General features: G+C 40.6%; 1 protein-coding gene across 3 annotated transcripts in view; it reads right to left on the reverse strand.

Annotated features, from left to right (window-relative positions):
• Positions 1 to 13,173, reverse strand: part of mei4 (meiosis-specific, MEI4 homolog (S. cerevisiae)) — a 100,973-nt gene that overhangs the window by 25,368 nt on the left and 62,432 nt on the right. The gene's annotated exons all lie outside the window — the stretch shown is intronic.

The raw sequence follows: 13,173 nt of genomic DNA on the forward strand, positions 1-13,173 counted from the left end.
CGTTAAAAGAAGTCACTATTGATGCAGAATTAGGCATTATTTATTGTGCTCAGACACCGAAATGGCTTGTACAAAAGACTCTGACACTCTATATTACCAAAGCACCCTAGGGGAAGGAGATTCTTATCAGCCATATTGATAATTATTGATACATTTTAATAACCTAGCGAAAAAAGATCGAATTTAACCTCTTAATTTTGAATTTAACTACTTTTTCATGGCACACAAGTTAACATTTTGTTAACACAACAATCAAAAAGACACACGAATCACACAAATTCACAGTTTCCTCTCTGTCAGAGCAAACAGGCCGGGTGGCAGAGCAGAGGAGGGCAGAGTTTGCTCTACCTAATGAGCCCGGAGATACTCTTGCAGCAACGAGCGGCTCCAGAGGATGAGTGATACCGAGAGGAGCAGCAGAAGACGGGGACAGAGGCTGAGGGGCTCAGTATGTTTGTCAGCAGGGCTGCAGGTCGTAAACCACCGATCAAACCACAAAAAACACTATCACCACGGCTAGTCTTGTGAGAACTGTGGTCCATATTAACGCCTCTAAAATGCTCTTCTGTTGTCAGTCACATTGCGATGGTGCAACCACACTAAGCATCTGATAAATTACTGGCTATTTGCGTGTCACTCGTAGCACACTTCATTATAGAGGGATATAATAGGCTGTTTATAAACCAAGGCGTATTCGCTAAGTGCATTCATACAAGTAAAACTATTGAGTACTGAGCTATTTTCTTATTGAATAAAGGCCTTCAAAGCTTCCTTCATCTTTGGTGTTGACTAACAGGATTTTGGCTTGCTTCCATTTCTACAGAGCAGCAGCCTCCACAATGGCAGCATTGAACTCTCTAACATTGGATATGTCAGAGCTTCCTACCACATCCTGAGGATCAACCAGCATAGATACCTTCTCCACTGCAAAGATGCAGACAACAAAGAATTCCTTAACGCTACATGACTGAGAAGCTATTTCTGATCGGTCTAATCCAAAGGAGAGACAGTGTGAAGAAACAAATCGTTACTCAAATAAATCAACACTGTTGTTACCCTCCAGTGCTGATGGATTGATGGTACAACACTGCTTAACAAAAGATGACAGCACTGAAATATGTGGTACAAGTTGTCATTGTTTTCATAGCACACACTCAAGTCAAGTTCGAGGTATACAATACACAAAACACTGCAAAGCAAATGTTAATTATTCAAATGAACAGAAGCTGCTGGATGCCTTCCAGGCTGGATCTCGGTGTACCTTTCCTAAATGTGTGTGTGCTTTATTATGTGCATGAGAAAGTTTCTGTGAGTGCACCTTTGTGTGTTTGAGAGATGTCACAGAGAAAAACAACCGCCAGATGGCTGTCAGGTATTCCTCTAGGCCTACACTTTCAGAGAGCTGACAGAATGTGACAACAACGGCCCTTAACCCCTTACAAACGCACACAAACAAAAAAAAAACACACACCATTTAGACCCCATCAGGCTCGGGTCACTTAGCACTTTGCTCTGGAGAGCAAAAACACAATTTTCTTTAAATCTCCCAAGTCAATTGTTCAGTTTTTCCACCTGTTAGCTCAACTAACAGATATTAAAGAGAGAATTATCCTGCTGACAAACAACAATTAATGACCAAAAAGTGTAATCAATAACATTTTACTGGCTCTGTGCACAAAATATCAGCAGTGTGTTCACAATTGGCAGTCTCTCTTATGTTTTTTGCCCATAAGAAAACAAAGATTTTCTCTCTGAGAGCTCTGAGAGCTCTGAGAGCTCTGGAGCGTTGTTCGTTGTTTTTTCCTGCCACTTCCATGCATCCACCATATATTTTTTAACTTTGAAGAAGGGCTGCCGTTTTTTTTTTTCACAGTCACTCTTGTGTTGCAGTAATGGCTTCTGAGGTTGCCTTTGAAGCACCAGCGATGCTCTAAGAACCTGGTTTGTCTCCAAAAACCATCTCGAACCACAAGTGCTGCAGTTGAAACATAAGGGAGTTTTCGGCAATACATTTTTCAAGTTTTAATACTGATGTGAAACTGGCATTACATTAGCTGAACAAGTTAACAACAGCCTTTTTCACACAGAGATTACGCAAAATCACCGCAACAAAGGCTCACCTCTACATCGGCTTTGTTTGTTCACACTGAAGTTCACACTTCACTCCTGGAGAGGGAAGCTGTTTTCCAGGGGATCAGTCCACTTAAAGGGATATTCCGGCGTAAGTTTGATCATGGGCATTATTTGTGGCTATGAGTGGTTTCTTGGTTGGAGGCATAGACTGCAGTGTATTGTTATCGTGTGTTTTTCTGAGGTTGCTAAAACTACATAAGCTAGCGGTTGGAAAACTTGATCTCTCGAGGGGGGGGGGGGGGGGGGGGGGGGGGGGTGTCTTACTCGGTGTCACAGTGTATTAGACCATGGATTAAATTTACCCCGGAATATCCCTTTAAGACTCAGTTAGGAGGGCTGACGGTCGCAGTGAAACTAAGACAACACATTAGTGGAAGGAGACAATGACAATTTGAGTTAAAGTTCTTTGCTTAAAGTCATGTCACATAATCAACACCAGTAAACAACAGGAGCTGCCTTGCTGTCGCTGTTGGGGACAATCGCAGTTTCAGGGCTAAAGGTTCAGGGCTTAAGTACAGACAGGATAACAGCCACATGTCTAAATTCAGTATTTTTCAGTATTTTTTCTACCCATGTAACACTACCTGCTACCACATTACTGTTGTTTGGTCGTGTAACTTGTGTGAAAGAAGCTTAAGTTTCAACATTGCTAATGTTGATGATGCATTATAGTTGTCATCAGCTGTCCACAATCCATAATGCTTGAATAGTTTAATATCAGTTAGGGGCAGAGCAATATGGCTTTTTCATGGCCGATACAGATTATCAGAAATCAATATCTGCGACTGAGACTGAGACTGAGACGGACATTGTGTGACAGGATGTTCTATTAGAGCTAAGGTAATACATTTTTAAGTTAGTTCATTTTATTGGCAATCTGACTGAAAAATCACAGATACCGATAATCGGGAATATGCTGTATATCGGCTCTAATAATCAGCAAGGCGGGGAATTGGTCTGCCCCTAATACCAATGATGGCTCTGATCAGCGTAAAGCATACTTGCCAAAATTCCTGAGAGATTTCCCAGTTTTCAGTGCCCTCTCCTGGTTTTTGTCTCGCTAAATGCTACACATTCACTTGTGTTCCTTCCCAAAAGTGAGGATTTGCTGCTTTTCTTCGTTTCATATTATTCATCATTATTTATCTTTCAGTTTTGGACAGCTGGTCAGACCAAATAAGTAAACTGAAAATGTGACCTTGGAGTTTGGGAACAGTTTCAGTGCAGCCTTAATAAAGACAAACATGTTGAAACATTCCCTTATCAAACATGTTCATTGGAGGACAACAGTCCTTGTGCTTCCAGACACTGCTACAGAAAAAGAAGCTGTCTAACAACACCTTACAACTTTCAGTCTAAGAAAAGAAGAATTCATTTTGACGTAAAATCATTTTCTGCTTCTTTAAATCAAACTGTTCTGGCTGGGCTCATTCTGACAAGACAAACTACACAACTTGTCATGCGTTATGTCTTTAAATCATGCTTATCACTTTTTGTAAAGCCATATCTAGTGCAATAATGCAGCATTACACAGTTCAAACTCAAGTGTATGGGACAATTATTTACTTTATATGTGGTCCATCTTGCTGCAATTCACCCAATCTTTTACCGCCCAGGCACCGTCAGTTTCATTTGACAACAACATCCACCAGCATGCAGGAGATGGAGGTAGTTTATGCCAGTTAGACTTGTAAGATGGAGCCCAAGATATTCTGACTTCCATCTCCGATCTGTCGAGCACTAACCCAGCCAAGGAATTTATGAAGCTGTGAAGTGGGATTCGATGGAACAAAAATCGATAACTGGAATGAAAATCCAGAGGGAGCTGTGATGGAGCATCGGCCTTGAACATACACAAACGGTACGACTGCTCGTCCACCAGGAGAGCTGACAGAAGCGGTTGCTTAAGATAAAAATCTGGACGGTACAGTGGAGCTACTGGCTTCCTCAGACACAAACTGCTTTAGAAATATTGCGTTACACGATGTCTTACTGCAAAAATCTCCATAATGGCTGTTTCTTTTATAGTATTGGGTTGATTTATGTGATACATGTGCTACAAGTATTGTACTAAGTAGTTAATAACTGTCTGCACATTTTACAAAACATTCAATCACCCAACTTAAAGTTAATGTAAATTAAAGATAAAATGCTTTTTATTTACCAGATTTGCAACAATAATTTAGGTTCCTCAGAGGGCAAACGTGGACCCAAAGTCCAAAGAAGCAGCTCTCCTCACATTCCTGTCTGTACATCCAACGAATACTATCTGAAATCAATGTTTGAGCTCCTGTCACGTAGAACTGCGTTGTTGTTACTTGGAAATCAATGTTCATGGCATCAAGAGAAAAAGAAACAATGCAGACTGACAGCTTCATCAAGCAGGAGCAGAACAAAAATCAGCAGTGAGTGACTGTTCATTTGAAAACAACAATGGCGGTTCTTCAGGAGGTTAGTTTAGCTGCTATAGCATTAGTTCTGTGAGAACTGGAGAGTTTATTTCATTGAGAGAAGAGTGGAGAACAACACTGAAGGCTTTTTTCCATGGAAAACTCTTCTCTCAACTGACTTCGGTAAGAGTTTGATTTACAAATTGGCTCCGCTGGTGGTAGCACTCAACTACTGCTGACCTGACTGGTTGAAGTTAGCCTGTGATAGATGGATGAATCGTCCAATCCCCTGCCAAGTATTTTTTATAAAAGTGTCTGCCCGTATTTCCTAAAGTACTGGTAGCCAAAATACAGAGCTGAACCTTAGGAATAGAAGAGAAATAAAACACGATAAATAGGATGTAAAGATTTGGAGATAAAAACATCAGATGAAGCGATCGAGGGCCCATTTGCATGTATTCTGACCAGACTCCACTAAGTGAGAGGATGGAAACAGCAGGATGGACTGATTGAGCTGTCTGTTTGCTTGTTAGCACTCCTCAGGGATCCCGCGGGCCGCAGGCTGACAGTGACAGGATTTGCTGCTGCCTTTTAATAATCCTGATAAACTACCATCTCCCACCATGACAGGACAGCTTCTCATTTCCAGGCCAAACCGCAAAGTCGGAATCAGCTTCATCCTCAGCGTCTCCTCTCCCACAGGGCAACCTCAGCTAAAGGTCGGACTTGAGGGTTCAGGTGAGGCTGAAGCAGAGGGGTAGGCTGTTTGTAATCAAGTTTCCAGGTGAGCTCGATGATGTGTTCTGGCTCTGAAGCTTATCAACAGGACACTGTAGAGAGTCTGCAGTCTGCAATATCTGCAGGAGGTTGCACCTGTAACACAGAGGCTCGCGCCCTTCAACTGCACCCTGTGAAGGTGATAATTAGCTACCCTGAGATTCAGCTCGTCAGAAGAGAAACACGTCGTCTGTGTTTGTAAGGTGTAACATGATCGCAGATGCTGCTTTCAGCAACCAATTTGGATTGTGGCAAATAGTTTTTTTCTTCCGAAAATGTACTTGATTTTAAATATGAATACAAAGAAGGTTATTTTACTGTGAAAGTTTCCCATGGTTGCAACCTTAAAAGTATCACGGAATTACACAATAATTACTAATTTTACCAGTTACAATAACTATGATTCCAACAAAGTATTTTTTAGCTTTGTTTTAATTTAATAAAACTATTATGTTCTTAAAGATACAAAACTTGACATCAACTACAAATATACATATTTTTAGTGACATTAATATAGTAGAATTCAAACACTGTTGAAATTGAACCATCTTTGTTATTAACTTCATCAGAACTGTTGAACTGAACTTTAGGGCCCTCTCTCTCTCTCTCTCTCTCCCAGCCTCTCAGTGAAAAGTTACAGTGACACTCAGGCTTTAGAACGTTTCTAAAACAAGTAACTTTAGAGATGTGCAGGACACCGTATTTAATCTTAGTTGAAAAGCTAGCAGCAGCAGCTGTCTGTCTGATATCAAGACACAAGATGTGGATATAGTGGATTACATAGTTGGAATCTGCTCTATTAACAATGTACGATGAGCTGTTCTGTGGCTGAACTGGCCAGGATTATTTCTGTTGTGCGTTCCCTTACAAACCATTAATGTTTGTGCATATTCCCAGGGTAAGGAGTATCCTGTAGTGTGGAACTTCATTCATGAATGGATGAATAGTTATGTGGCTGAAATAATTGGAAGAGAGAAGGCCACATTGGTTAGTACAGCATTAAGTAACGTAACGTTGACAGAATGTTTCTGTTCCTGCCTGCCTGGCTGTCTTCAGTGTCCTGTCCCTATTGTGAACAAGGTGACGGTGTCGCGTTATATAACCGCAACTCCTTGAACTGCATACGGGTGAGATGAGAGAGGTCTGATATGGTCTGCTATGTGAGACTAGATATAAATTACTTGCCCCACTTGTCAGGCTCCAGTAATGATCCGCTGTTTCAACGTTTAACTTTATCCCGGGACCGCAAAGGATTTAACCTTAGCCCATGTTTTTTAACCCTATCGCCATAGTAATGAGGGGAAGTTATTTCATGGAGAGAAGAATTACTTTGTGTTCACTTTATATATAGAGGTAGAGGGAGAGTAAGAGGACATATATATTTTCAGCAGAAGTGGCCCTAAAATGATGATGATTGACTTAAGAGTATCTTCCATGCAAAATTGTGACGTACTCTCCAATGTGGTCAGTTGAGGCTGCACGGCAAATATTGCAGCCGATAGCAATAGTTTGTAAAAGAGCCCATCGGCACTGACCTCTAGTTGAAAGCACTAGAAAGGGCTATCAGGTGGACCTTGGTTTGGAACCATTTTGTTGAGATTTCTTTGTCAACATCTATCACATAACTTACTAGAGAAGTAGTTGTGAGTTAAATGAACATTAGTCCAAACAAATTTAGTGAAACAACGGGTGGATGACTCAGAATTAAATGTTTGAACATCTAACTCTAGAATGAAACAATTACCAGGGTCAGATGTGTCGTAGTGAAATTCCATCATTCCATCTTTATGTAGATCATAGAAATTAAACTGTCACCGCACGCAAACTCTCATTATTGTGGTTTGAAGGCAAAATTAGATGTTTGAAGGCAGGGTACATATAATAAGCAGCTCAACATTTTTTATCTAAGGGACTCCTTGTAGAGATGTTTCAAAATGGTGTCTCAAGAGAAACAACCTACACCTTGAACCTCGTTAATTAACACAGGTGGGATTTGGAATTGTGAAAAGTCTTCTGCACAGAGGTGGACGAGGACTGGGCTGTGTTAAGGAGACATCTCTGGGATCTGTATGCAGCACGGGAGCCTGAAGCACCATGACCCAGATAACATCAGCTGCACTGAGATTATAAAGCTGTGCCCTGAATGGGATTTAATCGTCCATTTGATTGGACGTGGAGCTTGTTACTGCGCCGACTGGGTCACAGGCGGGCAGACAGCCTGCTGTTGAAGGAGGCAGAGCCGGGCAGAAAGTTTCTCAAGTGGAGAAAAATACAAGAATGAAGATGGATGAGAAGTTAGATTTTAACTTAAAAGTAACTAAACCATTGTTGAATAATAGGCAATTTTATTCAAATACAATTATTTTCACTGGATATTACTGCAGACCAGGGACGGACTGGCCATTGGGCAATGTGGGCAAATGCCACTGTGGCCGCCTGGTGATGCGGCCGCATCACAAATAAGTACATAAATAATTAAATGAATAAACATAAAGCGGCGGCTGCATCAAAAGGCGGCCGCAAATCAATAAATTAACAAATAAAAATAATTAAAAAAAAAGCGGAGCTGATGGCGGCTGACAACTCTCAGAGCGATCCCAAGCTCGTTTCTCCCGGCTATTTCATGCGTCATTCAAGTTTTTAAGCCAAATTTCTCCAAATACTGCACAGTGAGTTTCAATGTGACCTAATCACTACTTACATGCCACATACGAGTCTCTATATCACAGTCATGGTTACCTTCTACAGTCACAAACTTTTATATCACTCTGCAATGTTTTGTAGCGAAATGTCTTATTCAGATGTTCAAAAACGTGCATGGTTTGAAATAAAACAAATCTACCTGCATTTTTTATTTTAAAAGTTGTTTGCAAAAGTTAAAATGAAGCAATGCCTTCTGGGAATTTCAAGACTGAATCGAGTTGACCGTCTGAGTGTGGTTGTTAGAAGTTGGAAGTTGGAAGTTGACTGAGTTTAAGCTAGCAAAAAAATGAATCGAGGTATCAAGCGACACAAGGTGGGAGCGTAGAAAAAGAGAGACATCTCAGAGAGCACTGTTGGTTGACGGTGAAAAATGCTGCAAACCGACTGATTTGTTTTTAAAATCAAGTGCAGCTTCAGCTAGCACTAGTGCTAACACTGTTAGCACCAGCACACCAGGGAGAAAGACAGGACAGGGAGGAATATGAGCAAGAGGAGGATGAAGAGGTAGACATCGATGACTGCGTGACAGTAAGACACGTTTGCATTATGGAGCAACTGGCTCTTTTGATTTATTAATGTGTTTTATGTATTGGGGTGTAGTTGTTTATAGCTTGGGAATTTACGTTTACTATCACCGGGGTTATCAAAAGGGCCTGTTCTTTACGTGCGTCAAAAATTGCGCGTGTGCGTGGGCGCGCGCACCCCCCTTCCATGGGCCGCTGGTGGGTGCAAATGCCAGGGCCGTTTTTTGTTCCCAGTCCGTCACTGCTGCAGACTCATTTATTTATTTTTCTGGTCTCTAAAATGTAACAAAATAGTTAAATAATAATAACAATAAATACAAGGCCCCAAGGCCTGTTTTGTCCGGCCAACTGTTCAAAATTAAAAGATATCTAACTTTTGTGAATATTACACAGAGAAAAACAGCTAATTTAACTTTTCATAGACTTGCAGAGTCAACATCGTGTCAGTGCTGGAGAACGGTCTGGTGGCACCAATATTCATTCTGGAATAGGGGAAATAAACGCTCTGGCTTGTTTGCATGTCTTAAAAATCCAAATTAGGGCTTGTAAGAGTTATTGCAATAATAACACATTAAAGCAAATTCCTTTTAATGTCATTTTTTTTTGGACACACAATCAACAGGATTAACTAATTAGCTGTAGAGATGGAAGAGTGAGTAGATGAGTCTTGTAAGAGCAACATAATCAAATTGTGGGACACTTAATGATGTATTTTAGTGGTAGTCGAACATAATGTGTAAATATTTTCAGCCTTTGGTAACCACAGACCTTATTTCAGGCAAACCAAAAACTGATTAAAAAAATTTGCAGACTTTGAAACAAGGGAACCGGATGTGCAGACATGCTAATTGATTTGTGGGTTTTAGGACAACAGACTACACCACTTTTAGACACCCAAGCTTTATATTTCCAGTCTACATCCGGTGAGCCAGACTAAGCCCAATATGACCCCTTCAAATGGCTTGTTCTGTGGGACCGTCCATGAATTTTTGTAATTTTTGCTCAGAAGATAAATCCATTAGCGTTTAAGTTGAAAAGTAATGTAATTACATTTTAATTAACATTGTGAACTGTCTAATTACGTCTCATTTGTTCAACCAAGCCCAACCCACTTCAAACCAGCCAGAAAGAAAACAACAAAAACAGAAATACAGGCATGTCTTATGGAAAATAACCAAAACTGCTCAAACGCAAAGCGCCTTTAAATGAATCAATTATCTAACCAACTTTTGAAAGACCACAGTTTGTACTGCTGCTAATTTTTATGATCACAAAGGGAATATTTTTTCGACATTCCTGCAGTTTGGGTACAGATGATTTGACATCCTGAGCTTGGGGAGTTTGTTTTGTGCTGCTTTGAAAAAACTTGCATATCAAATTGCTTATTGCCAGAACTCTTTTACATAAAGATAAATGCTGCTATTTAGCTTTCAACCTTCTGTGACACACTGCTTCAGCGCCGTTCGTAATTCTGATGAAGTTACTACCGAGTTCACAACAATGCCTTCTTCCAGGAAGTGTTGCTTCATTTTGTCCTGGTATATTTGGCACCTATGGAGTTATTCTAAGAGGATATAGACAGAGTGACAAAATGGCAAAGGGAAGAAGACAGAAAAATAGACAACGCGAGACATCATGGTTAATGGAAGGAAGAACATTATGAAAGAAAGAAAGAAAAAGCAAGAGGGCCTCATAGAGACAAAATGTAAAAGGCAGAAAAAAGGAAAAATGTTCCCGGGAAAGGATTGATGAAAGAGAGGGAGAACAGGCGACAAACGGAGAGTGAGGCAGTTAGAGTAAAGAGAGTGAGGGAGACGCTGACAAAGAGTACATAATGAAGCTGTGCTCGGCTGGGACTGTGAAGGGCAGTAATTTACTGATCAAGGACAGAGATTGATTTGTCACCGGAGTGGAAAAGAAAGCCCACAGCGTGAGTGAGAAGCTTCAGCCTTCCCCCTACAACAACGCTGTCAGTTAGTTGGCACACAGTTAACGTCTGAATGCACAGAAGCTCGGCCTGCGTTGACCCCGAGCACAACTTCTGAGTCTGAGTTTGATGCTGAAGCAGGACCAGTTTATCAGACCTGAGTCCAAGAAATCCAATGTTCCTATGAATTCATAGAGATGCACCAATTTATCAGCTGACCATCAGTATTCAATACCGAATGCGAGACTGCACATTTCAGAGTGGCCTTTTATTGTGGCCAGGCACACCTGTGCAATAATCAGGCCATCTAATCAGCATCTTGATATGCCACACCTGTGAGGTGGGATGGATTATCTCGGCAAAGGAGAAGTGCTCACTAACACAGATTTAGACAGATTTGCGAACAATATTTGAGAGAAATGGTTCTTTTGTGTATATAGAAATGTTTTAGTTCTTTGACTTCAGTTCATGAAAAATGGGAGCAAAAACAAAAGTGTTGCGTTTATATTTTTGTTCAGTGTATGTATATTCATACCATGGTCTGGGGGAATACTCGATTCTGATTGGCTGCAGGGTGTCCATTAATCCCTGATATTTGGACACCTACTAAGTAGTTCCAATTGTCTAAATTAATGCGCTAGCTGGCGTATCAAATCTTAATATTTTATTTCCAACACTGAGTGCAGTCTGTCAGTCCTTCAGTGCCTTATCCTCTGAACACCACAGGATGGCGACTGTAACACACAAGCTGCAGAAAGTACACTTTCCCTCTAAACCTACTGATACGCGAATAATCTCACATCCTGCTCGCTATTCAGCTCTCTACTTCAGGCTGCGGCCACAGTAACGTTACACAAGGCCGATCATTTATTTGGGAAAATCTTGATATTGATGTGGGGACAATGACATGACTGGTTAGCTAGCTAGTCTTGTTGTTAAACATACTGTCAAATTATATTTACCGTTTGTCAACCATATGCAATGTTATTAACTTTGAATCTTGCTAGCATAGCGTTAGCTTTCTGGCTCATCGCTGAGCGGACTAGAATATCTCCCGTTGCCAAGTCGTATCTAAGGTCCGTCCTATTTACTGGTGGAGTGATCAACGTCTCCGTTGCATAAAGACCTTACAGGAGGGTAATGATTGTTTCAGGTATTAGTCAAACCCTCAGGCGTTACCAGGGGAACTCAGTTATGGCTTGTGAAAAACCTTATATTTTGATTGTAAAACGCATGAAAATATACATTAATGGTCCGACTTTCTTTTCTTTGGCAAGTGACCATGGAATAAGCAGGATAATGCCCTTCGAGGTGTCCATTACCACGCCTCCGCGACGTCCATTAATTCCTGATTATGGACACCTCGTCAGGCTTTATCCCTTACATAGTTGTTTCTTTGGCATAAAAGGGGCAATGAACAAGAACAAGATATCATGAGTATCAAAACTGTTAATTTAACATTGGTATCGTACTGGCCATGAACTTTAAAATCAGTGCCTCCCTGATTTACATTCCTGCTGTGATGTAGACTTTTAAATAAACTTTTCACACATGACACGGATGTGATCTAATGCTCAAAGTTTTTTCTTTTGGTTTCACCTGAGGTTAAACTAATTTGGACTTCTTTTTCTGTTCTGAGTTGCTTTCAATATGGGAATGCAACAAAAGGATTGCCATCACATCATGAAATCACACACATTGTTTGTATACGAATTCAACTGGACTACTTATGAGAACAGTATTGCAACTTTTCCACTGCTAATTAACAACTTTGTCCACGCTGCAGCAGTCTCAGTAACTGGCTGACGACTGTGGTCATAGATGAGACATCGTGGGTGTTCATCACAGATGGCTGATCTGATATGACAGCTTCCTTTGATCTGAGCAAGTCTCGATCGATATGAAAAAGTTTTGGAAGGAAAGATGCAGAACAAGGTGCTTTAAGGCCGCTGACCTGACAGATCTGGAACCTGGTTGTGCATTTTAACGTTCTCTCTATATCATAATAATATTCTACATTGATTTTACCTGATGATCTTGTTTTAGTATATTAGGTGGTTTTGAATATGTTGAACATTAATTATATTTATGTATATATAAAGCACTGCATAAATCAGTAGCCCCATTCACTCTCCCGTTTGGATGCAGGGATCCGGTGCCAAAAAAGTTTGACACTTTCCAGGACATTTGGTGGGTCAGGATCTCAATCACACAACATTATAACAGCATCCATATGATTATAAACTGTCAGCGGGTTTAGATTGGCAGGGGGGACACCGGGGGAAACACCTTGAAAAAAAACAAATATGTGCACCGTCGCACCTCTTTAGGAGCCACAGCGCTGTCTTTCTGTGTGAATTACACAGCGGTTCGTCTTTAAGGTGCAAATGCTTTGCTCTGTGTGAACAACCAACGGCGGAGAATTGGAGAACTGTCGCTGTTGCGATAATGCCGCTTCTCTGTGTGAAAAGAGCTAATTATACTTGCTATATTAAATATTTTATGTATTTCATATATGTATTGTTATGTATTGTATTTTATTTGGGCTTTGAAATTTTGACATGTGCAAACTGTGAAGCCTGTAATTGTCCGGAAACATAACAGAAGAAGAAGTTTCTTGTTCCAACTGTTAATGAGAAATTAAAATTTATGCATTCACTCTGCCTGTTAATACAATTTTCATGATGGACTCACATCATGTCCTGGGAACAATATTTGT

The sequence above is a fragment of the Sparus aurata genome, chromosome 22 (assembly GCF_900880675.1).
Source record: "Sparus aurata chromosome 22, fSpaAur1.1, whole genome shotgun sequence".
Lineage (NCBI taxonomy): Eukaryota > Metazoa > Chordata > Actinopteri > Spariformes > Sparidae > Sparus > Sparus aurata.